The sequence below is a fragment of the Arvicanthis niloticus genome, chromosome 16, assembly GCF_011762505.2.
Source record: "Arvicanthis niloticus isolate mArvNil1 chromosome 16, mArvNil1.pat.X, whole genome shotgun sequence".
In the NCBI taxonomy this organism is placed as follows: domain Eukaryota; kingdom Metazoa; phylum Chordata; class Mammalia; order Rodentia; family Muridae; genus Arvicanthis; species Arvicanthis niloticus.
The window spans coordinates 52,010,605-52,036,024 of record NC_047673.1 but is presented as its reverse complement, the minus strand read 5'-3'; the positions used below and the strand labels follow the sequence as shown (position 1 = coordinate 52,036,024).

Here is a 25,420-nt window from a genome sequence, read left to right as displayed (position 1 = left end):
GACGTGACCTTATTGGTGTGACTGTATAATAAAAAGGGAATTGATACAAAGATACACATACAAAAAAATCTGGGTTCAGATGAGAACACACACACTTATGGAGTGTATCCTAGTTACAGTTTTACTTCTGTGAACAGATACCATGAACAAGGCAACTCTTACAAGGACAAAGTTTAATTGGGGTTGGCTTACTGGTTCAGAGGTTCAGTTCATTATCATCAAGGCATGGCAGCATCTAGGCAGGAGAAGCTGGGAGTTCAACATCTTCATCTGAAGGCCTCTAGGAGAAGACTGCTTCCAGGCAGTTAGGATGAGGCTTTTAAAACCCAAGATCACAGTGGTATACGTATTTCAACAACAGAGTGGTACCAATTATGAAACACCCAAGAATTATGTACAGCACATGGAAGTGGGATATCCAGACTTAATAGGTCTCTATAAAGAACAATTTCAGGGTACAGTCACTGGGAAGGGGAAGACCTTGATTAATAGTTGTTCTATGCAATGGCAACATTTGGCCTAGAACCAGAGGAAGACTTTGCTATCTCTCTGAGCCTAACTCATGGAGTAGAGGATTTGCCACTCCTATCTACCTTAGGCCTTGGGTCCTTGACATGGCTATTCCCATGACTACAGCACACATGCTTTCAGAACTTCATCTACTCTTTACACATTCGGTCTGAGTTCCCACAGCTTCTGCCATGCTGGGAGGCTCTTATGGGTCTCCTTTTATTTTTTCTGGAATAAGCAGAATATACACAATTCTGGACTTGTTAGATTTTCTACTCTAAATTTGAATCAATACTAACCAATATCCATGTTGACTGTTATTTAGACTGTAACATTTCTTGGTGCAGAATGTCTTGCCTACAAAACCAAGACACTACTAAGAGGTAGGTATGTGTGTGCCCATGTGTGTATGCTGTGTGTGTGTGTGTGTGTGTGTGTGTGTGTGTGTGTGTTATATGTGTTAATTTCATCATTTTAGATATCTCGGTATGAGTCTGCACCTTGATGCCCAAAATCTTCACAGAAAAAAATCTGTCTCTTCTCTTTGTTGGTGCTCTGCTCTCCAGTATACTAGCCAGTATCCTCACTGTGTCAACTTAAAGGCTCCAACCATATTTCTCAGCCTCAGGTTTGCAACCAGGATCCTGGGTTTATCAAGAAGCATCATCTTGAATAAAGCCTTTCAGTCTCACTGCTCTCTAACTCATTCAAAGCTTATCTCAGTTGCTCAGCTGAACCCACAACAACATGCCAGAAGGTACTGAGCAATTTATGTGATCAAACAAAGCATCTAATGTTCACACTTAGAACTTACTGCTTTTACCTTGCCTAAGATCACCTTGTTATGCTGATCTTGGGCAAGCACCAAAACAATGTATGCACAAAACAATAACTTTCGTACTAGTTGTGGAAAATTTTGCTCCCTAGATTTCAATCATTACATCTATGAGGACATTCCTTTCCAGTGGTATATTTCTCTCAATACCTCTAGTAGGGTCTTCAACAACAACCACCACCACCACCACAACAACAAAATAGGTTTAGGGATTTTCATTGTGTCTTCTTCTGTTTGTGTATTGGATTTTTAGCCCTAAAGAAGCAGTGAGTCAGTTCCAGAGTCTCGTCCTGCTGTCTGTCTTCTTGAATCATAGCTATATGGTATGCAAGTCCAGTTCTTCTAAGAAGGTGGCAGGGGTAGATTTATAAGTGGCTTGTTGAAGAAAATAATCAATGAGCATAACACAAGAGCCAAGGGATGTTAAAAGCATGCCTTGTGCAGTAGACAACATTAGAGAACTGTATCCCACAAAGGGGTAAAGGACAGAAGAGAGGACTCATAAAGAGTTTGTACTGCTGTCTTTCAAAAATCAATCTGTTTTTAAAACCTAGCCTTGCTACGTACAACTAGCCTGAACTTATGGTCTGTCTGCCTCAGTGTCTCAAGTGCTGGGTTACATGTTTACACTAGTTTAGAGAAGTTCAATGCAGTCCTTGAGCCTCACAGCTCATAGGAATGAACCTGACTTGTATCATTGCCATATTCAGTGGCAGATACCAACTCATAAAGAGTATAGCCACTTCATAACCTTGAACATGGGGGTGGAGTGTACAATGCCATCTAATCATTAAGTCATGGGATTAGAGAAGCCCATATTGATGACTACTACATTCAGCAACTTACTAAAATCCTTAGTAAAAGCCTTGCAGCTACAGAACCGCTTTGTGTATGTCTTTTTTTTTCAAGTTATAGGTTTTTCATGATGAATTCTGTTCATAGGTCCCTCAATGTAATATTCTAGTCTTGCAGCTGCATAGTCAAACTACATCCCCCAGCTTACTATTAAACAATATTCTTTTTTGAAAAACAGATGTGTCAGAAAGGAATGAAAACCATCTTCTCTATTCAGAGTTACATTTACAAGAGATACGTAATCAGCGTTATCTTCAGAATCCACTCCTCTTTGGGAAAGTTTTCACTTCAAAGAGAAGTAAAAAGGCTGCTTTCTCAGTGAACAGCCTTTTTCTGTGCCCTGATCACGTCTGTGTCCCCAGTCTCTATTTTCCTGGAACAGTTCGTCTATGCAAGTGTGATCATGCATAGCATAAAAGGCCATCAAATAGACTACGATTATGAAATATGTTGTCACAAAGCAGCAATGAATTCTCCCTCTCTCCTCATCATTTTGCCTGTACTTTGCAAAATTGGAATGAATAGCATGAAGAGTCTAGAATCTGGGCTCTGCTCACTTTTGTAACACTCTGTCCTCAGATTCTTTACCTCCCCAGGTATTCATTCCTCATCCCTTTTATCTGAGCACTGCTATACTTAGTGACTGACTGTTAGTGAAGATTAGGCATGGATTTTCATGTACTAATCTAAAATGTCTTCTTGTCCTGATGTCTGAAAATTCATCACCTGATTATAATGTAGAGGATACCATCAATTTCCTTTCTTGAATATTCCTGTCAATCACCTAATCACATGCACACACCCGTAAGTGGAACTAATCCTATGAATAACAAGTGCACATTAACAGTTCTTACTTGCTTTTCTTGTATCCCTCTAGATGTCTACCCTCCCTAGATTATGAATCGGGAAACTATGCAGCAAAAGCAAACTACACTGTCCTTCATTACTCCTCCACTCCCTCATCTGGTCATGTTCCATTAATTCATGTGTCTCTCCTTTGACTTCATCTCTACTGTGAGACCAGCTGTCTGGTCTACACATCTTGGCTTCAGGTCTTCAACAAAGACTCCAAAATACACTCTGCTGCTCATCTTTGCTCATCCTCAGTAAAACACTTCAATGTTGCTATTCTGGGTCGAGGTGACATTTAAACAAATCCTTGGAGTTTGTGTACTAAATGAGTATCTGCTTGATTTTTTTTTTTTTTTTTTTACTTTTTCTTTTGTTGTTATTATTTTGTTTTGTTTGTTTGGGAAAGATTGTGTTTGGGTATTTTGTATTGTTGTAACAATAGTCTAAGGACTGGATTATTACTTTCATGATGCTGGAAGCTGCATGAAATGTCAGGGCAATAGAAATTTTGTTATGTAATGAAGGTCCAGTATATGCTTCTAGAACAATTCAGCATCTTCTCAGAGCAAGAAACACTATATTCTAACAAAGCAGTAGAAGGAAGGACAATGCAAAGAACACTCAGTCAAGACCTGTTACACAGAGTAGTGCTGAGTCTTGCCTCCTCCAACACAGTGAAATGAAATTCACTTTTAGAAGTTTACTCTTCTTCCCTAAAGCTAGCAATTCCTTTACAAACGTGTTCATCACAAGAATCATGATAGTTTGTGTTTATTCTTGTATTTACATGTGCACTTTTTTCTTCGTATTCCTTTTTGTTATTTTTGGGTTTTTTTTTTTTTTACTTTTATTTTATTGAAAATTGGTTTTTTTAACACAGCATATTCCCTCCCTGGCTCCTCCTTGATCCTTTCCACCTCCCCTCCTAACTGAACCCAGCCCCTTTTTGCTTCTGTTGAGAAAAAAAAAAGCAAACATGTAAACAATTAAAATAAAATAAAATAAAAATTGGACTAGGACAAAACAATCGACCAGGAAAAAATAGTCAAAGAAAAAGCTCTAGAAACATTAAAATAGTCACAGACACACGTTTGCCTACACAGAAATCCCACGAAAGCATAAAAGTGTAAGCTGTACACAAGGATACGTAAGGAAGCAAAAAATAAAGGACTAATTAAAAATGTTAAAACCAAGTAAATATATTTCCAGATACAACATTGTCAGGCAAAAAACACCCAAAGATACCACTGAGTTCTTCTTGTTTTGTCTATCTAGTGCTGAGCATGTGGTGTATCTTTAAGAGTGGTTTGTATACCCAGGGACAATCCCTTGAAGAAAACTAATTTTCTCCTTTGAGACTGATTGACAATTGGAAATAGCCTCTGGCTTATGGATGGAGGCTTGTATCCACCTTTCCTTTCTGTGGTAGGGCCCTACCTGGCACAGACTCCTGCAGGCCCTGTTTCTGCTGCCATAAGTCTATGTGAGTATATATATATATATATATATATATATATATATATATATATCTTGCTGTATTTAGAAGGCCTTATTTATTAGGTGTCCACCCTTCATCCCCTCAGGCTCTTATGCTCTTTCTGACTACTTTTCTGCAGAGTTCCCTTAGACATGACAGGAGGAATTTGATGGAGATATTCATTTCAGTGCTGAGTATTCTAAAGTCTCTCACTCTCTGCACATTGCCCAGTTACATGTCTCTGTATGTTTTTCCATCTGTAGCAGGAGGAAGCTTCTCTGATGATGGCTGAACGAGACACTCATCTATGAGTATAGCAGAATGTCATTAGGAGTCACTTTGCTGTTATGTTCCTTTAGAAGAATGATAGTAGTGATATTCTTCTGGGTCCATGGCCTATCTGATTTCAGGTTTTTGGCCACCTAAGCAGTGTTGGAGATGGGCTCCATCTCATGAAATGGTCCCTAAATACAATCAGATATTTATTGGTTACTCCTACAAGCTTTATGCCACTGTAGTACCAGGTACAAAATGGGTAATTTGATCCTAGATGGAAAAGTTTGTAGCTGGGTTAGTGTGTACCTGTCTCCTTCACTAGCTAGCATGAAGAGTACCTTCCTGTACTATCAACACTGTTTTGTAGTGGTGAGAGCTGTAGATGGATAATAGCTTGGCTTGTTCATGTTCAATAAAAGTATAAGTATTGTCTGGAGCAATAGGGATTTGTCTTCCCTTTGTGGAAGATAACCAATAGCCTTAGCAATAACCATGATTGTTTCAGAGTTCTTATAAGGAATCTTTGGCCAACAATTCAATTGCAGTAACTCCATCTTGGTAATGAAAACTTTATTTGGTGATGCTAGATGCTCAACTGGAGCTCTGTCTCCCTTCTTATCTGGTGATTTCATTTAAATGACATTCATACATAAATATATATGTATTTAGGAGGCCTCTACTGTATTAGGTTCCCAGTTAACCCCTTAAATATCCCTTAATTTTACTGTCCTTCCTCATATTCCTTCCCTCATCTTCCTGTCCCCATTTGATCCTCCCATTCCCTTACCCCTGCTGCCTCTATCTATCCATAATGAGATATTTTATTTTTCCTTCCTATGGAGACCAATTGCTCCTCCCTTGTCCCTTACTCTGTATCTAACCTTTGTGGTTATATAGATTATAGATGGCTTACAGAATACTTAACAGCTAACATCTACATACGAGTGAATACATACTTCATTTGTCTTTTCTGGGTTTGGATTACCTCATTCAGGATGATTTTTTTCTAGATCTACCAATTTATCTTTGAATTGCGTATTTTCTTGTGTTCTAACAGCTGACAAAAATTCAATTTTGCAAAAGTACCACATTTTCTTTATTTTTCTATTAAATGATATCTAGGCTGTTTCTAATTTTTAGCTATGATGAATAAATAGACAATGAACATGGGTGAACAAATGTCCGTGTGGTAAGATAGAATATTCTTTGGGTATATGCCCAGGAGAGAAATGTCTGTACCTTAAAATAGATCAATTCCATCTGTTTGAGGAACTATGACAATGATTTTTATAAAGGTTGTACATGGTTTCACTCTGACTGACAATGGATGGGCATTGCCCTTACTCCACATTCATGACAGTATGAGCTGTCACCAATTTGATGATCTTAGCCATGCTGACTTGTGTAATATAAAATTTCAAAATAATTTTTATTTGCATTTCCCTAACAACTAACAGTCCTAAAAATATCTTTAAGTGTTTCTCAGCCATTGATTTTCCTCTTTTGAAAACTCTTTATTTAGATCTGTAGCACATTTCTAATTGAATTATTTTCTTGATATCAAGCCTTTTGTAATCTTTATGTTTGTTTGTGTAGTTGACAAAAATCTTTTCCTGTTCTGTAGACTACCACTTTGTCCAAATGATGGTGTGTTTTGGTTTGCAGAATCATTTCATTTATATGAGGTTCCTTTTTTGATATCCTTCATTCCAATACTGAGCTCATCTCCCTTTTGAGTTTCTTAATTTTATTTTAACTTAGAATTTTGTGGCTTGATTTCTACATATTTTAGGATCTTCCACATAGCTTTGTTGTTTGTTCCCATTTACTGTGATTAGAAAGCCATGCTGCTCTGACTTCGATCACCTGACATCTGAGACGTTTTCTCTGGTGAGGTACAGCTCCATGAACTCAGCACATTCACTAATAAGACATAAACTTTCGTTCATTGTTGGTCTACTGCTCAGGTTGTTGTGGGTTTTTGCAAGGTATCTTTGTGGTTGTTGTTTGTTGTTGTTGTTTTGTTGTTGCTGCTGCTGTTAATGATTTAGACTGGTTTTCTAGTAAGAATTACTAAGATAGGAATATTGATATCCTTTAAAATTGTGAATCAGTCTACAGTTATTTTTTTCATACTCTTGGTTGTTTTCATGTGTTAACCTTGAGTAAGACACATTCATTTTCAGAGTTCTTTTTACTTAAAAACATACTTGGATTATACTTTAATGATAGGTATATAAGCTTTCTAATCACTTAACCTTTATAAATGCCATTAATCGCAGCATTCTACATTGTAATAGAACAATGAGTATATATCCTGGAGAGAATTTTTCTTTTAACTTACAATAGCTAATTTTATCAGCTCCTATGTGTTTAAATTATCCTGTGTTTTATATTTCCCTTTCCTCTTGTTCCCTGCTTCTCATATGTCTGAGATAGTATATATCTATGTAATCAAAAATGGTCTGAAATGTATAATCTTCATCCTCACAGTTGCTGGAAATGCAAACATGCCGCCATGACCAGCTTCAGAGTAATTTTAGACATTCCTATATGAGATACAAAATCCCCAAATTCCAATTTTTCATGTTTTTATATACTTTTTCCAACAATTGGCTATTAGTTAGGGTGCTCTGTTTCAGTTAAACTTTGCTCGTTAAACCTAACTTATCTATACTCTCTTTGGTGTGTGTCTACTTCTAAATTTAACATTTAAATGATATTTGCATTATAGAAAAGGTATTAACATGTACTTTATATAATAATGTCTATAATTATATATCATACTCAGTTTGCTGATTTGTAGATTATTGGTACCAATAAAAATTTTGGCTTCAAATATTTTATGCCATAATGCTATTCCTTTTAGAACACTACTTGTGGGCTCATGGAATGACTCAGTGGATAAGGGTGCCTGCCACAAGCCTATCAACTGGAGTTCAATCATCTGAACCCACATAAATGTGTAAAGATAGAACCAATTCCATGAAGCTATACAGACTTGCACTCAAACCCAGGCAATCACATACTTCCCACATCATATATATATACACACAATAATAATAAAATTAAAATGTAAAAATTAAAACAGCAGGTATACATGCTAATTCAGTAATGCTGTCCCACATGTGGCTAATGAACATCTTTTTAATGTACTTTCCTACTTATATGTATAATTTAGGCTGAGTAGCTCCTATCTCTATTTCTTTAGGGGCTCTGATTTTCTGACCATTGCTTTCAAATTTTAGTGTCTTTCATTCACTCTGTTTGCCTACTGAATATTTATTTGAAAAAGAAATCCTGATGTTTTGGGCAAAACTCAAAAGGAGGTAAACCATCCCTGTTATTCTTTTGTTATTATTATTTGATAGCTTGTAGTGTATAAAACATGACAGGGCAATGCCAATGCTTTACTTTTGGCTGCCCTACAGAACTTGACAGAGTCATAAAATACGAATAGAATCAGCTGGGATTCATCTGGAAGCTTCATCTGCAATGGCTAGCCTTCAAGATGCTGGAAGTTTTATGTGCATTTCTGTAAGAAAAAGGTAATCTCACCTACCAGTAAACCCTCCAAGCTAAAATAATGTCTGGACAGCCAAGATAGGCCCGCAGATATACAATAGTGGCATTAATATTATGGGAGTAACCAACCACCTTCCAGTTGGCTCTAAGCCCCTACTTTATGAAGTAAAACTTATACCTGCCACTGTTAATATAGCTAAGAACCTGTGACTATCTGAGTCATAGGCCCTAGAGGAGAACTTATCACCATTATTCCACCAAATGGACATAGAATTAAAATAATTACTGATGATTTGTGTCTATACCCATGGATCAGTTCTCTCTGTCCTCATCAGAGAAGCCTTTCTTTTAGTAAATAGAAATTATCATAGAGACTGCTATCTTGTCAAAATTCAGTGAACAAGTAACTGTGGAATGCAAAGCCCTAAATGAGAAACTCATAACCACTGCAACAGCACTACTTAGGGTTCATAAGTCTTCACAGAAGAAACCAGAGATGGATAGAGAAAATGTGGTACATTACATAATGGAGTGCTACTCAGCTGGTAAAAACCATGGCATCATGAAATTTGCAGGCAAATGGATGGAACTAGAAAAATTATCCTAAAGGGGGTAGCTCAGAACAAAAGAAAGACAAACTTATTCATTTATAAATAGACATTAGCTGTACTGTCCACAGACCTAAAGAGGCTAAGTAACAAGAGGGCTTAAGGGAGAATAGAAGGATCTTAGTAGGAAGGGGAAATGTAATAGATTTCATGGGTAGACTGGGGGTTGGTGGGGGTGAGAACAGGAGGGATCAGGTCTGGGAGGGAAGGAGAAAACACTGGGAGAAACAAGTGGGATTGGGGCCATTTCTGGGATGAAATGGAAATCTAGTGCAATTGAAACTTGGAAATCTATGAAAGCGACCCTAGCAAAGAGTCCTAATAATGGCATTCACAGAGCCTGACCTAGTCATCTTCTGTAACCAAGAAAGGTCTCATGTGGAAGGATTGGGACACTAATCTAGCCACAAAAGCTTGGACCTACAGTTTGTCCTGCCTGCAGAGTGTTTTGAGTCTGGAGCCTAGCAGAATCATAATCAAACAGACCAGAGAGACTCCATCCAGGGAGAGTCCCACAGGCAAATATTAGGTGGAGCTGGAGCATCCTGAGAAGGAGAGGGAATCAGAGGAATCAGAGGGGTCAAGAACATGATGAGAATGTGGCTCTCAGAATCAACTGATCTGGACTTATTGAGGCAAGTAGAGATCAGGGAGTCTGTATGGATTTGACCTAGATTATCTGCATATATGCTATGGCTCAGTAGCTTGGTGTTCTTACGAGAATGCTAACAGAGGGAGGGAGGATGTCCCTGACTCTTTTGCTTGCTTGTGGAACCCTTTTCTTCCTACTGGTTTGTGTCATCCAGCCTTGATAATGATAGTTTGTGCACAGTCTCATTGTAGCTTGTGTGGCCTTTGATTGATGTCCCTGAGAGTCCTGCTCTTTGCTGATGGATGTTCAGAGGGGCATGAATCTGGTGGAGAGAGGAAACTGAGGAGGGGAGAAAATAGGAAGAGAGAAGGGAGGGGAAACTGCATCTGAGAATAAAGAAAAAATGGTGGATGACTTCAGAGAAACAGTGTTTTCCAGACTTAGCAAGGCATTTGCATCTATGAACTCACAGCAATTGCAAGAGCATGCACAAATTCTACATAAGGTCAAGCCAGACTAAATTCCAGCATGAAGGTTGGTGGGGTCAGTAAATCCTACCACTAGATGAGGAGCTATTGGTATTTGATAGCTTCTGGGAAGAGAGTCAAGTAGGTTAACTGTAGTCCATAGGCGAGATTCACACTCAGGAGTAGCTGACTAACAAAAACTGGATTTTACAAATGAAAGAGTTAGAGGATGATGAAGAGGCAGCAGTTTACCAAGTTTGTGTGAGTAAGGAATTGAGAGGCGGGTGGGTTAGAACATGAGGGTGGATCTGGGAAGGGTTGGAGGAAGAGAAAAAAATCATTGTATGAAATTGTCAAAGGCTTAATAAAACAAAGACATCTGGATGAGAATTTTGGTGCAGCTTTAGAGATCACCTTATTCAAGCATGTTCACTTAATGCCATTCTAAATCTAAAATGAGGAACCTCATAAACGTTATCCATTGCTAACAGGTCATGAGCTCCTCGCTAAGAATAATCATAAACAAGGAGGAAAATATCAATTATAAACAGTACACAGAGGGAAAACTCATGTTAGATCTGACAGTTTTAATTATGACACCAACAGCTTCTGTATCCCCCTCCCCAACAAAAGAGCCTGAAGCTTTGTGTATAAGCAAGTTTGTAACAAACAGAAGGCTTGGGAGGCACCTCAGAAGGAACATATCTGCAGTGTTCGCAACACAGTTAGCTTGCCAAGCATCATCTAATGAAGGAAAAGAAGCTGTTGGGATGTGAACAGTACTGTTTTTCTTTAGCTAAGTGTGTATTTTTTTTAAATTAGAAGAGTTTGAAGCTTCAGATTTTAAAAGTTGTCTTCATTAGCAAACATTTATCACAATCGTTGAAATAGTTTTCCTTCACTTGTAGGAAATTCACATCCTGGCAATAATTTCATTTGTCGGTTTTGCATTAAGTTAAAAAAAGAAAAGCTGATTCCTTAACATATAAAATGTGGGCTCAAGCACCTAATCTATGATAATGTTAAAAAGGAAACTTCGGGCTGGAGAAATGGCTCAGCCATTAAAGGCTAGGCTCACAACAACAACAACAAAGAAGAAATTCAGTGTGAGTTACATCATTCAAAGTAAAGAGAGAAAGAAAAATATTGGTAGCATGAGTTAAAAATCTTTTCAAGCCAAATGTCTCTGAGTTTACCTTATCTCTGTGTAAGTGATGTTATCAATCCATACAGTAGGCAGGAACAGGGAATACCTTTCAATGAAGTAATAATCCCACATTATAGGTACACAGTTTATGACAAACAGTAACTATGAAAAAGTTGCTTACATAAGCAAAAGCCATCCAAAAACCTAAGGATAAATAGTTGTTAGTGACATACAAAACTGACGGTGCATTTTTGGCTTTCTGAGTGGCACCATGGCAGTCAGCAAGAACAAGTGCTTGATGAAAGGCAGCAAGAAGGGGCCAAGAAGAAAGTGGTTGATCCATTTTCTAAGAATGACTGGTATGATGTGAAAGCTCTGCCCATGTTCAATATTGTAACATTGGTAAAAATGTCACAAGGACTCAAGGAACCAAAATTACATCTAATTTCTTCAAGGGTCATGCTTTTGAAGTGAGCCTTGCCAATCTACAGAATAACAAAGTTGCATTTGGAAAATTCAAGCCAATTACTGAGGGCATTCAGTGCAAAAACTGTCTGACTAACTTCTATGACATATATCTTACCCAGAGCAAAGTGTCTTCCATGGTCAAAAAGAGGCAGGCCATAATTGAAGCTCATTTTGATGTCAAGACGACCAATATGTATTTGCTCCAACTATTCTGTGTTGGATTCAGTAAAAAACGTAACAATCAGATGCACAAGACATCTTTTTCACAGCACTAATAGTTCTGCCAGATCTGGAAAAGGATGATGAAAATCATGACCCAAGAAGCGCAGACAAATGACCTGAAGAAAGTAGTTAACTGATTCCAGACAGCATTGAGAAAGACATAGGAAAAGATTGCCAGTCTATTCATCCTCTCCATGCCTTTGTTTGAAAAGTAAAAATAGCCTTTTGGCTGGGACAGACACCTAACTGTTCTGCTCGCATGAAAACACCATATCCTGAGTCATCCTGGAGGAACCACTGCACTTAGAGCAGTGGGTAAGAACCTTCTCCTACTACCCTATGCCCCAGAGCTACAACTAGAAGCCTGGGGCACTCAGGACCCATCAGCCACCAAAAGCCCACCCCTCTGGGATACCACCCCCATTCTACCCCTTGCTTGGTCATTTTGGCTGAGGCAGACACCTAGCTGATCTGCTCCCATAAAGACACCATACCCTGAGCCATCCTAGAGGAACCAGTGCACTAATACAGAGAAGGAACCACTGCACTCAGAGCAGCAGAATTTCAGGATCCCAGAGGAGGCCTGAGTCCCAGCAGTTCTTTCAGGAGCCCAGGATCACAGGATCACAGAGGTATCTGGACTCTGAGGAGTTCTAACACAAGCAAGATAACTGGAAAGACAGGCTCCAGTCAGAAACAGTGACTGCAAGTAGCACTAGAGTTAAACAGATTGAAAGGCAAGCATAAAAAAATAAGCAACAAAAACCAAAGTTACTTTGCATCACCAGAACCCAGTTCTCCCACCATAGCAAGCCCTGGAAACCCCATCATACCAGAAAAGCAAGATTTAGAATTAAAATCACTTCTCATGAGGATGATAGAGGACTTTAAGAAGGACATTAAAAATTCCCTTAAAGAAGTACAGGAGAACACAGGTAAACAGGTACAAGCCCTTAAAGAGGAAACACAAAAATCCCTTAAAAAACTGCAAGAAAACACTACCAAACAGGTGAAGAAATTAAACAAAAAGATTCAGGATTTAAAAATAGAAGTAGAAACAATAAAGAAATCTCAAAGGGAGACTACCCTGAAGATAGAAAACCTAAAAAAGACATCAGGAGTCATAGACACAAGCATCACCAACAGAATACAAGAGATAGAGAAGAGAGTCTCATGTGAAGAAGATACCATGGAAAACATTGACACAACTGTCAAAGAAAATGCAAAATGCAAAAAGGTCCTAACCCAAAACATGTAGGAAATTTAGGACACAATGGGAAGGCCAAACCTAAGGAAAATAGGTATAGATGAGAGTGAAGATTCCCAACTTAAAGAGCCAGTAAATATCTTCAACAAAATTATAAAGGAAAACTTCCCTAACCTAAAGAAAAAAATGTCCATGAACATACTAGAAGCCTACAGAACCCCAAATAGATTAGACCAGAAAAGAAATATCTCCTGTCACATAATAATCAAATCATCAAATGCACAAAACAAAGAAAAAATACTAAAAATAGTAAGGAAAAAAGGGCAAGTAACATATAAAGGCAGACCTATAAGAACTACACCAGACTTCTTACCACAGACTATAAAAGCCAGAAAAGATCCTGGACAGGTATCACACAGACCCTAAAAAAGCACAAATGCCAGCCCAGACTACTAAACCCACCAAAACTCTCAATTACCAGAGATGGGGAAACCAGGATATTGTATGACAAAAACCAAATTTACACAATATCTTCCCACAAATCCAGCACTTCAAAGAATAATTTATGAAAAACTCCAACACAAGGAGGGAAACAACAACCTAAAAAAAGCAAGAACATAATCTTCCAACAGCCCCACAAAAAAAGATAGTTACACAAACATAATTCCACCTCTAATAACAAAAATAACAGGAAGTAACAATCATTTTTCCTTAATATCTCTTAACATCAATGGACACAATTCCCCAATAAAAATACATACACTATCAGACTAGATACATAAACAAGACCCAGAATTTTGCTGCATACAGGAAACACACCTCAGTGACAAAGACAGATACTACCTCAGAGTAAAAGGACGGATCAATTTTCCAAGCAAATGATCCCAAGAAACAAGCTGGAGTAGCCATTCTACTATCTAATAAAATCAACTTTCAACCAAAAGTAATCAAAAAAGATAAGAAAGAACACTTCATACTTATCAAAGGAAAAATCTACCAAGATGAACTCTCAATTCTGAACATCTATACTCCAAATGCAAGGGCACCCACATTCATGAAAGAAACTTTACTAAACCACAAAGCACACATTGCACCTCACAAATAAGAGTGTGGGATTTTAACACCCAACTCCCAGCAATGATCATGGAAACAGAAACTAAACAGAGACACAATGAAATTAACAGAAGTTATGAACCAAATGAATTTAACAGATATTTATAGAATATTTCATCCTAAAACAAAAGAATATACCTTTTTCTCAGCACCTCATGGTCCCTTCTCCAAAATAAAACATATACTTGGACACAAAACAAGCCTCAACAGATACAAAAAGATTGAAATGATCCCTTGAATTTTATCAGATCACCACAGACTAAGGCTGCTCTTCAATAGTGACAAAAAATGGAAAGCCCACATACATGTGGATACTGAACACTGCTCTACTCAATGATGTCTTGGTCAAGGAAGAAATAAAGAAAGAAATTAAAGTCTATTTAGAATTTAATGAAAATGAAGACACATCATACCAAAACGTATGAAACACAATGAAAGCAGTGCTAAGAGGAAACTCATAGCTCTAAGAGGAGTAAACAGCAGGAAATAATCAAACTTAGGGCTGAAATCTACCAAGTAGAAACAAAAAGAATTATATAAAGTATCAATAAAACCAGAAGCTGGTTTTTTGAGAAAATCAACAAGATAGATAAACCCTTAGCCAGACTAACAAGAGGTCACAGAAACAGTATCCAAATTAACTGAAAAGGGACCCATAACAACAGAAACTGAAGAAATTTTTTAAAAATCATGAGATCCTACAACAAAAACTTATACTCAACAAAACTGGAAAATTTGGATGAAATGGACAACTTTCTAGACAAATACCAGGTACCAAAGTTAAATCAGGAGCACATAAACCATCTAAACAGTCTCATAACCCCTAAAGAAATAGCGACAGTCATTAAAGGTCTCCCCACCAAAAATAAGCCCAGGACCAGATGGTTTTAGTGCAAACTTCTTTCAGACCTTCAAGGAAGACCTAATACCAGTTCTCTTCAAACTATTCCACAAAATAGAAACAGAAGGAACACTACCCAATTTGTTCTATGAAGCCACAATTATGATCACACCTAAGCCTCACAAAGACACAACAAAGAAAGAGAACTTCAGACCAATCTCCCTTATGAATATTGATGCAAAAATACTCAACAAAATTCTTGCAAACTGAATCCAAGAACACATCAAAACAATAATCCATCATTATTAAGTAAGCTTTATCCCAGGAATGCAGGGATGGTTCAATATTTGGAAATTCATCAACATAATCCACTATATAAACAAACTCAAAGAAAAAAAAGACATGATCATCTCACTAGATGCTGAGAAAACATTTGACAAAATTCAACATCTCTTCATGGTTAAAGTCTTGGAAAAAGCAAGATATCAAGGACCATTCCTATACATAGTAAAAGCAATATACAGCAAGCCTATAGCCAACATCAAACTAAATGGAGAGAAACTTGAAGCAATCCCATTAAAATCGGAGACTAGAAAAGGCTGCCCACTCTCTCCCTACCTATTCAATATAGTACTGGAAGTCCTACAACGAGCAATTAGACAACAAAAGGAAGTCAAAGGGATACAAATTGAAAAGGAAGAAGTCAAAATTTCACTATTTGCAGATTATATTGTAGTATACTTAAGTGACCCTAAAACTTCTACCAGAGAACTCCTAAACCTGATAAACAACTTCAGCAAAGTAGCTGGATATAAAATCAACTCAAACAAATTAGTAGCTAGCAAAGAAAGAAATTAGGGAAATGACACCCTTCACAATAGTCACAAATAATATAAAATACCTTGGTGTGAATCTAACCAAGCCATTAGAGAGTAGGAGCTGAAGGAGCTGAAGAAGCTGAAAAGGTTTGTGGCCCCATGAGGAGAGCAACAATACCAACCAACCAGAGATCCCAGGGTCTGAACCACCAGCCTGGGAGCCTTGGCCCCAGCTGTATACATTGTTAGGCATAGGTGGGTGAGGAAGTCCTTGGTCCAGTAAAGGCTGGATTCCTCAGTGTGGGGGAAATCATGGGTGGGGAGGTGGGAGTCGGAGGGTGAGTTGGGCATATCCTCATAGAAGAAGAAGGAGGGGGGATAGAATAGGGGGTTTCTGAGTGGGGGAAATGGGGAAAGGTGATTATATCTGAAATTTTAAAATATCCAATAAAAAAAATTTAAAAAGAAGAAAAGTAAAAATGGTGAAAAAATGATAGCTTGAATTGGGAAACTCACAGAGTTCCACAGTGAAGGTAGTAGTTCTGGGGAAACAACTAGAGACTAGACAGGTGCCAAAGCTCAACAAGCTGGAGGATATGAACCCCTAGTCCAAGAATCTGTTTAAAATCCTGATTTTTAATAGTGACAAATAAAAGTCCTGTTTGTAAAAATAATTAAATAAATAAAGATGAATGCTAAAATCAACTTTGCTTAGAAAGTTTGAACAAATAAAGCCAGGACCTGCGTATATGTGTGGGCAATTTAGAGAATGGCTTTCAGGAGGCCATAGGAGCAGGAATCTGCAAGCACATACATGAACTGGAGATGTCACTGACAGACAAGTGTAAGAGCATCTATATAAAGTTTAGAAGTTTCCATCTTATAGAATCAGAGTGAAATACCAAAGATGAAGAAGCTTCTCCTAAAAAGAAATACTAACTCTTCCTTCAGTAGAACATTTTAACTTTTCTCTAATTACATCAAATAATATTCGTATGCATGCAAATCTTTAACCAGTTATTGTTTCATTTTAAGTGAATTTGTAGATGATAAGCTAAGTATAGACTATACAACAGTAGTTGTATTCCAGAGAGTTGATAATTTATTTCCTTTCACATATGAAAATAACTTATGTGTGTGATTAGGTGAATTTTTTTCTTAAATTTTATTAAAATAAAATTGTGACAGATGTAGTTTAGTGCACACATTGCTGTAAGCTTGTCTTTTAAATCTGTAATTATAATAAAGAAGCTCTTAGAATCATTTTATCCCCCAAAATATTACTCTAAACTTAGTAGAAAGAAAAAGTTCATTTAGGTTTAAAGATATTCTGAACATAAACATAAAATCAAAAATGTATATCACATTGATTCCAGATCAACTTGAATAGAGAGTTACTAACTTCTATTGAGAAAGAAATGTACAAAGAAGCATTTGCTCTAATTTTTTAAAGATTTATTTTATGTATGCTGAGTGCACTGTTGCCCTCTTCAAACACACCAGTAGAGGGAGATGCCCTCAATTCAATACTTTAATTGTTTAGAGAAGACACTCAGAGTAAGAAAAAGCATGTATATTTCTCAATCTTTCAATTTAAATGTTGCTCTCATCCAGAGTACCCTCATAGACACCCCTTAGAAAAGTATTTTGTCTACCTGCCTCGACACTCCATGGGGCAATAGATTTAAGCCACAAAGAAATTATCAAATTTATCTGGTCAAAAATTTTATAATACAATTCTGATTTTTACAGGTACACTTTGGTAACTAAAGCTATTCCATTAATTCTATTTGATTTATTTGAGGAAAATATTAAACATACCAATGTTGAGGAAATTCAATGGAGAAAACCTCAAATGTGTGACTAGAATTATGAACATGAACAAAGCCAGTCTATGACAAACCCGAGAAAGTCTAAAACTGTTTTTGAACAATCTGGAAAGTGTGATTCACTGCTGTAAATTTCTCAATTCTTCTAAATTCACTTATGCATAATATAATCCCCACACACTTATGACCTGTATATGTATGAATATAATTACCATTATACATGTGTATGCACACACATACACAAACACACTCACTCACACTAAAGTGATGTACATGCCATTTTAGCTAAGTTGGAACTATTGTTAAGTTCCTTTTCACATGTGGGTCAAGGTTAGAGTTCCTCAAGTGTAATATTAGAAATGTCAAACTGGAGTAGCAGATATTTTCATGGGACCTTCAGAACTCTAGAACCAGAACATTGTATCAACACAGGTGATGGGTGGTGTTTCAGTATGGGTATGGATGATCACCCCTCCACTTCCCAACCTCTACTTAATGATGTCATCTAAAGTTTCTGACAGCCACATTATAACAGAAAAGGAAACATGCCAAGCATAAAACTCAGTCTTGACAGAAAAGATGGAGACAGTATCTGATGCCGGCTCAGGCTTCTCCATGTAGGTGCCATTGGTCCTGGGGGGTCCCTTTGTGTTCTTTAACCCCAGTGCATGAGAGCTTCTGCCATGTCTCCTTCTCCTGTGACTTACCTGGGACAAGGATTAACATTAAACACAGAGAAAAGCCTCCTAAAACCCAAGCAACAATTTTATAGCTGCACAATGTCTGCTTATTATTTTAATGAAGTTTTCCCTTCCTGATGTTCATAATCGCAGACTGCAACTTGATTCTAAGATACCAGGCATCACCGTAACAACTAAAGCCTGACCTCATATAATACACTATAAACAAAATTCATTGTATATTTCTAGCCAAAAGAATAAAAAAGTCTAACTTTGTAAAAGCCAAAGTAACTCTTAGACAAACATATATTAAAATATTAATGAATTAACTGGCCCATGTTACCAAAATGTCAAGGTCATACAGCACAAGAATCTTGAGAAGTTTTTCAAATTAGAAGAGAATTAAAAACACTACAGCGGAAAGTAATTCAGGTTCCTTGATTAGATCCTAAGGAAAGTACAAAAATAGACATAAATGCCATTAATGGAACTCCTGGCAAGACTAAGCATGGCATGAGGATCAGGCAAGAGCATGCTGTGTTACATTTCATCATCCAGAGCCTTGCACCAAGAGTCACAAAGCACTTCTTTGTCCTTAGGTAATAAAAAAAAAAAAAAAGATGTACGAGATGTACGGATAAAAGTGCAGACTTAGGGTGAATTTCTGTGCATTCAAATGACACAGAATGTAGGCATATGCACATAGGACAGTATGTATGCAGAAAAAATTTAAAATATGAGAGAAAAGGACAAGGAAAAAGACTACAAGTGAGGATGCAAAATGAAAGAAATTTGGTAAATGATATAGGCAAACATTGAATGGATGTTCTTTTCATTTGTTTTCACCCTATAATTTTTCTGTAACTTTTCAATTATATGAAACAATTTTCCCTTCAAAAATTATTGAAGTAAGAACCTGGTATTTCCAAGACTTTCGGCTAAGTATATTATAAACTTGTGAGAATAAGTTATGTAGACATATATACAGATGTTATAGGAAACTAACTTTTCTCTGAACAGTTTCGCCATGGTAATCACAATTATATGGATGCTCGAAAATTATTACATGAGGAATTTTCATAGTTACTCTAAAACCAAGCATTTAGGCTTAAAACTCAATGTTTTACTTATATAGACTTTTAACCTAATGCCTTAAATTGATAAGAAAACCATCCCTATGTTACAAAAGTAAAACATGAAATCAAAATATCATGCTACAAGAATGTTAAATTCTAAATTATTTCATACAAGAATTAACTATAGTTTTTTATATTCAAAATGATTTTTCTATGATAATTTAAAAGACATAAGTAAATATTATTTGTTCAATTATCTGAATTACTTTGAACTATAGGATGCAGTGTTGAAATTGCTGATTACATATTGTTTCATTCCTTCTGGTACCCTGATCAGACCTTGAGTGCCAGCACAGCACCTCATTCCATAACACGCAGAAGAGGCTGGACTCCCAGGAGCTCTAACCTACCCAGAAACATAGCTCTGCACACAATCCCACAACACTCAGAGAAAGCTAGATTCCCAAGAGCCCTAACACACCCAATAACATAGAATCATAGGATCACAGGATCTCAGGAGCTTTGTCACACTAGGATTTCAGGGTCCCAGAGACAGCCTGACTCCCAAAAGCTCTTACACCTAGTATATCAGGATCACAATATCATAGAGACAGCTGAACTCTGAGGAGTTCTAACACAATCAAGATAACAGGAGAGACAGGCTCCAGTCAGAGACAATAAGTGCAGGTAGCACTGGAGATAATCAGATGGCAAAAAGCAAGCACAAGAACATAAACAACAGAAACCAAGGTTACTTGGCATCATCAGAACCTAGTTCTCTTACCATAGCAAGCCCGGAATCATATAGGAAAGGCAAGATTTGAATTTAAAATCACTTCTCATGATAATGATAGAAGACTTTAAGAAGAATATAAATAACTCCCTCAAAGAAATTCAAGAGAACACAAGCAAACAGGTAGAAGCCCTTAAAGAAGAAACACAAAAATCCCTTAAAGAATTAAAAGAGAACACAACCAAATAGGTGAAAGAATTGAACATAAAAATGGACCATCCAGAACATAAAAATGGAAGTAGAAACAATAAAGAAATCACAAAGGGACACAACTCTGGAGATAGAAAACCTAGAAAACAGATCAGAGGTGGTAGATGCAAGCATCACCAACAGAATACAAGAGATAGAAGAGAGAATCTCAGGTGCAGAAGATATCATAGAAAGCATTGACACAGTAGATAAAGAAAATGCAAAATGCAAAAAGCTCCTAACTCAAAACATTCAGGAAATCCAGGACACAAAATAGGTATAGATGAGAGTGAAGATTTCCAAATTAAAGGGCCAGTAAATATCTTCAACAAAATTGTGGAAGCAAACTTCCCTAACCTAAAGAAAGAGATGCTCATGAACAGACAAGAAGACTACAGAACTCCAAATAGACTAGAAAAGAAAAGAAATTAGCCATGACATGTAACAATAATAATAATAATAATAATAATAATAATAATAATAATAAACAAATGCACAATTCAAAGAAAGAATATTAAAAGCAGTAAGGGAAAAAGGCCAAGTAACTATAAAGGTAGACCTATCAAAATTACACCAGACTTCTCACCAAAGACTATAAAAGCCAGAAGATCCTGGACAGATGTCATACAGACTTTAAGAGAACACAAATGCCATCCTAGGCTACTATGCCCAGCAAAATTCTCAGTTACCATAGATGGGGAAACAAGATATTCCATGACAAAACCAAATTTACACAATATCTTTCCACAAATACAGCACTACAAAAGATAATCAAGGGAAAACTCCAATACCATGAGGGAAATTATACCCTAGATAAAGCAAGAAAGTAATCTTTCAATAAACTCAAAAGAACCTAGTCATACAAACATAATTCTACCTCTAATAACAAAAATAGCAGGAAGCAACAATCACTATGCCTTAAAATCTATTAAAATCAATGGACTCAATTCCCCAATAAAAAGACATAGACTAACAGACTGGATACATAAACAGGACCCAGCATTTTCTTACATACAGGAAATGCACCTCAGTGACAAAGACAGAGATTACCTTAGAGTAAATAGCTGGAAAAAGTAATGGTCCTAAGAAACAAGCTGGAGTAGCCATTATAATATTGAATAAAATCAACTTACAACCAAAAGTTATCAAAAACCATAAGGAAGGACACCTCATACTCATCAAATGAAAAATCAACCAAGATGGACTCTCAATTCTGAACATCTGTGCTCCAAATGCAAGGGCAACCACGTTCATAAAAGAAACTTTAGTAAAGCTCAAAGTATGCATTGCACCTCACACAATAATAGTGGGAGACTTCAATACCCCATTCTCAGCAATAGACAGATCATTGAAACAGAAACTGAACAGAGACATAGTGAAACTAAGGGAAGTTATGAACCAAATGGATTTAACAGATATCTATAGACCATTTCACCCTAAAACAAAAGAATATACCTTCTCATCGCCTCATAGTACCTTATCAAAAATTGACGATATAATTAGTCACAAAGCAGGCCTCAACAGATACAAGAAGTTTCAAATAATTCCATGCATTCTATCAGATTACCACAAACTAAGACTGGTTTTCAATAACAACAAAAACAATAGAAAGCCCACATACACATGGAAACAGAACAAAGATTTACTCAATGATAACTCGGTAAAGGAAGAAATAAAGAATGAAATTACAGTCATTTTGAATTTAATGAAAACGAAGGCACATCATACCAAAACATGTGGGACACAATGAAAGGAGTGCTATAAGAAAAACGCATAGCTCTAAGTGTCTACAAAAAGAAACTGGAGAGAGTACACACCAGCAGCTTGACAACACACCTCAAAGCTCTAGAACAAAAAGAAGCAAACACCAAAGAGAAGTAGACAGCAGGAAATAATCAAACTCAGGGCTGAAATCAACCAAGTAGCAACAACAACAACAACAACAACAACAACAAAAAAAAAAAAAAAAAAAAAAAAAAACTATACAAAGAATCAACAAAACCAGAAGCTGGTTCTTTGAGAAAATCAACAAGGTAGATTAAACCCTTAGCCAGACTAACCCAGAGGGCACAGAGACAGTATCCAAATTAATAAAATCACAACTGAAAAGGGACCCATAACAACAGAAACCAAATAAATTCAAATACTCATGAGATCCTACTACAAAAGCTTATACTCAACAAAACTGGAAAATCTGGATGAAATGGACAATTTTCTAGACAGATACCAGGTACCAAAGTTAAATCAGGAGCAGATAAACCATCTAAACACTCTCATAACCCCTAAAGAAATAGCGACAGTCATTAAAGGTCTCCCCACCAAAAAAAAAAAGCCCAGACCAGATGGTTTTAGTGCAGAATTCTATCAGACCTTCAAGGAAGACCTAATACCAATTCTCTTCAAACTATTCCACAAAATAGACACAGAAGGAACAATACCCAATTCGTTCTATGAAGCCACAATTATGATCATACCTAAACCACACAAAGACCCAACAAAGAAAGAGAACTTCAGTCCAATCTCCCTTATGAATATTGATGCAAAATACTCAATAAAATTCTTGCAAACCAAATCTAAGAACACATCAAAACAATCATCCATCATGATTAAGTAGGCTTTATCCCAGGAATGCAGGGATGGTTCAATATTTGGAAATTCAACAACATAATCTACTATATAAACAAACTCAAAGAAAAAAAACCGACATGATCATCTCATTAGATGCTGAGATAGCATTTGACAAAATTCAACACTTCTTCATGGTAAAAGTCTTGGAAAAAACAGGAATTCAAGGCCCATGCCTAAACATAGTAAAAGCAATATACAGCAAATCATTAGCCAACATCAAACTAAATGGAGAGAAACATGAAGCAATCCAATTAAAATCAGTTAAGTAGACAAAGCTACCCACTCTCTCCCTACCTGTTCAGGGACTAGACAAGGCTGCCCACTTTCCCCCCACCTATTCAATATAGTACTCAAGTCCTACAAGGATCAATTAGACAACAAAAGGAGATCAAAGGACTACAAGTTGAAAATAAATAAGTCAAAATTTCACTATTTAAAGATGATATGATAGTATACTTAACTGACCCAAAACTTCCATCAGAGAACTCCTAAACCTGATAAACAACTTCAGCAAAATGACTAGATATAAAATTAATTCAAACAAATCAGTAGCCTTCCTCTACTCAAAAGATAAACAGTCTGAGAAAAAATTAGGGAAACTATACCCTTCACAATAGCCACAAAAAATATAAAATACTTTTGTGCCTCTAACAAAGCAAGTGAAATATCTGTATTAAAGAACTTCAAGTCTCTGAAGAAGAAAATCGAAAAAGACCTCAGAGGATGGAATGATCTCCCATGCTCATGAATTGGCAGGATTAATATTGTAAAAATGGCCATCTTGCCAAAAGGAATCTACAGATTCAATGCAATCCCCATCAAAATTCCAAATTGATTCTTCATAGAGATAAAAGAGCAATTTGCAAATTCATTTGGAATAACAAAAAACCAGGATAGAGAGAACTATACTCTGTTGGGAACCGCACTAGTCCCACATTTGGGTGCCAAAAAATGTTGGGGCCTAGGCTGGCCCACTTTGGGTGGCCTAAAATGTTGAGGCCCTCTCCACTCCGAGCTTGGCGGCCACTGTATCCCAGCCCAAGCTGCCGCTCTGGTCTGCAGGTCAGGGTTCAGCAAGAGAGAGAGAGAGTGAAGACAGACTCGAAGAATGGAGACCAGACAGAGTGTGTCTCAATCTCATTTATTGTTCAGTCTCTCTTCCTAGTCCAAGTCCCAAGTTTTGAGTTCCTAGTTCCTAGTTCCTAGTTGTACTCATCTTGTTCTCTTCCGAGTGTCTAATGTCTACTCCTACTCCTAGTGTCTGAATCTCTCTTACTCCAAGTTGTTCTGCTTTATACTCTCTAAAGTGTCTGACTCTCTGATCTTCAAATTGTTCTTCTTTTATATGTCTCACTTCTAAGCCATGCCTCTAAGTCACACCTTTAATCATGCCCTTAGGTCTTGTCTCTAAATCGGATCTCTAAGTCACACTCGTAAGTCACACATCTTTAATCTGACACACCTTTAATCTCACACACCCAAGGAAAGTCCTGGGTATCTAAAGCAAGATGTTATCAGAGTGTGCTCAGAGCTGTAGGCTATTGTAATCCAAGTCTCATGTCAAGGTATATGGCTCAAGATGGCTGCAAAGTGGATAGCCGATTTCTGCTAAAAGTCGGCTCCCAATACTCAAGAATGAAAGAACTTCTGGGGGAATCACCATCCAGTATCTCAAGCTGTACTAAAGAGCAGTAGAGATAAAAAGACTGAATTTTCAAAAATGGTGCTGTTTCAACTAAAGGTCAGCATGTAGAAGAATGAAAATTGATCCATACTTAACTCCTTGTACAAAGCTCAAATCCAAGTGGATCAATGACCTCCACCTAAAACCAGATACACTGAAACTAATAGAAAACAAAGTGGGAAAAAGCCTCCAACACAGGGGGACAAAAGGAAAGTTCCTGAACAGAATACCAATGGCTTATGCTCTAAGATCAAGAATTGACAAATGGGACCTCATAAAATTGCAAAGCTTCTGTAAACTAAGGACACTGTCAATAGGACAAAATGCCAACCAACAGATTGGGAAAATATCTTTACCAATCCTACATCTGAGACTGCTAATATCCAGTATATACAAAGAACTCAAGAAATTAGACTCCAGATAATCAAATAAGCCTATCAAAAAATGGGGTGCAGAGCAAAACAAAGAGTTCTCAACTGAGGAAACTCAAATGGTTGAAAGGCATCTAAAGATATGTTCGACATTCTTAGTCATCAGGGAAATGCAAATCAAAACAACCCTGACATACCACCTCACACCAATCAGAATAGCTAAGATCAAAAACTCAGGTGATAGCAGATGCTGGCAAAGATGTAAAGAAAGAGAAACACTCTTCAATTGTTGGTGGGATTGTAAGGTGGTATAACCACTCTGGAAAGCAGTCTGGCAGTTCCTCAGAAAACTGGACA

The 25,420-nt window shown here is 37.0% G+C and overlaps 1 pseudogene; it reads left to right on the top strand.

The window, feature by feature from the left end:
• The first annotated feature begins 11,415 nt into the window (after window positions 1–11,415).
• LOC117721970 (small ribosomal subunit protein eS1-like) lies at window positions 11,416–16,438 on the top strand (annotated as a pseudogene).
• Window positions 16,439–25,420: the final 8,982 nt, after the last annotated feature.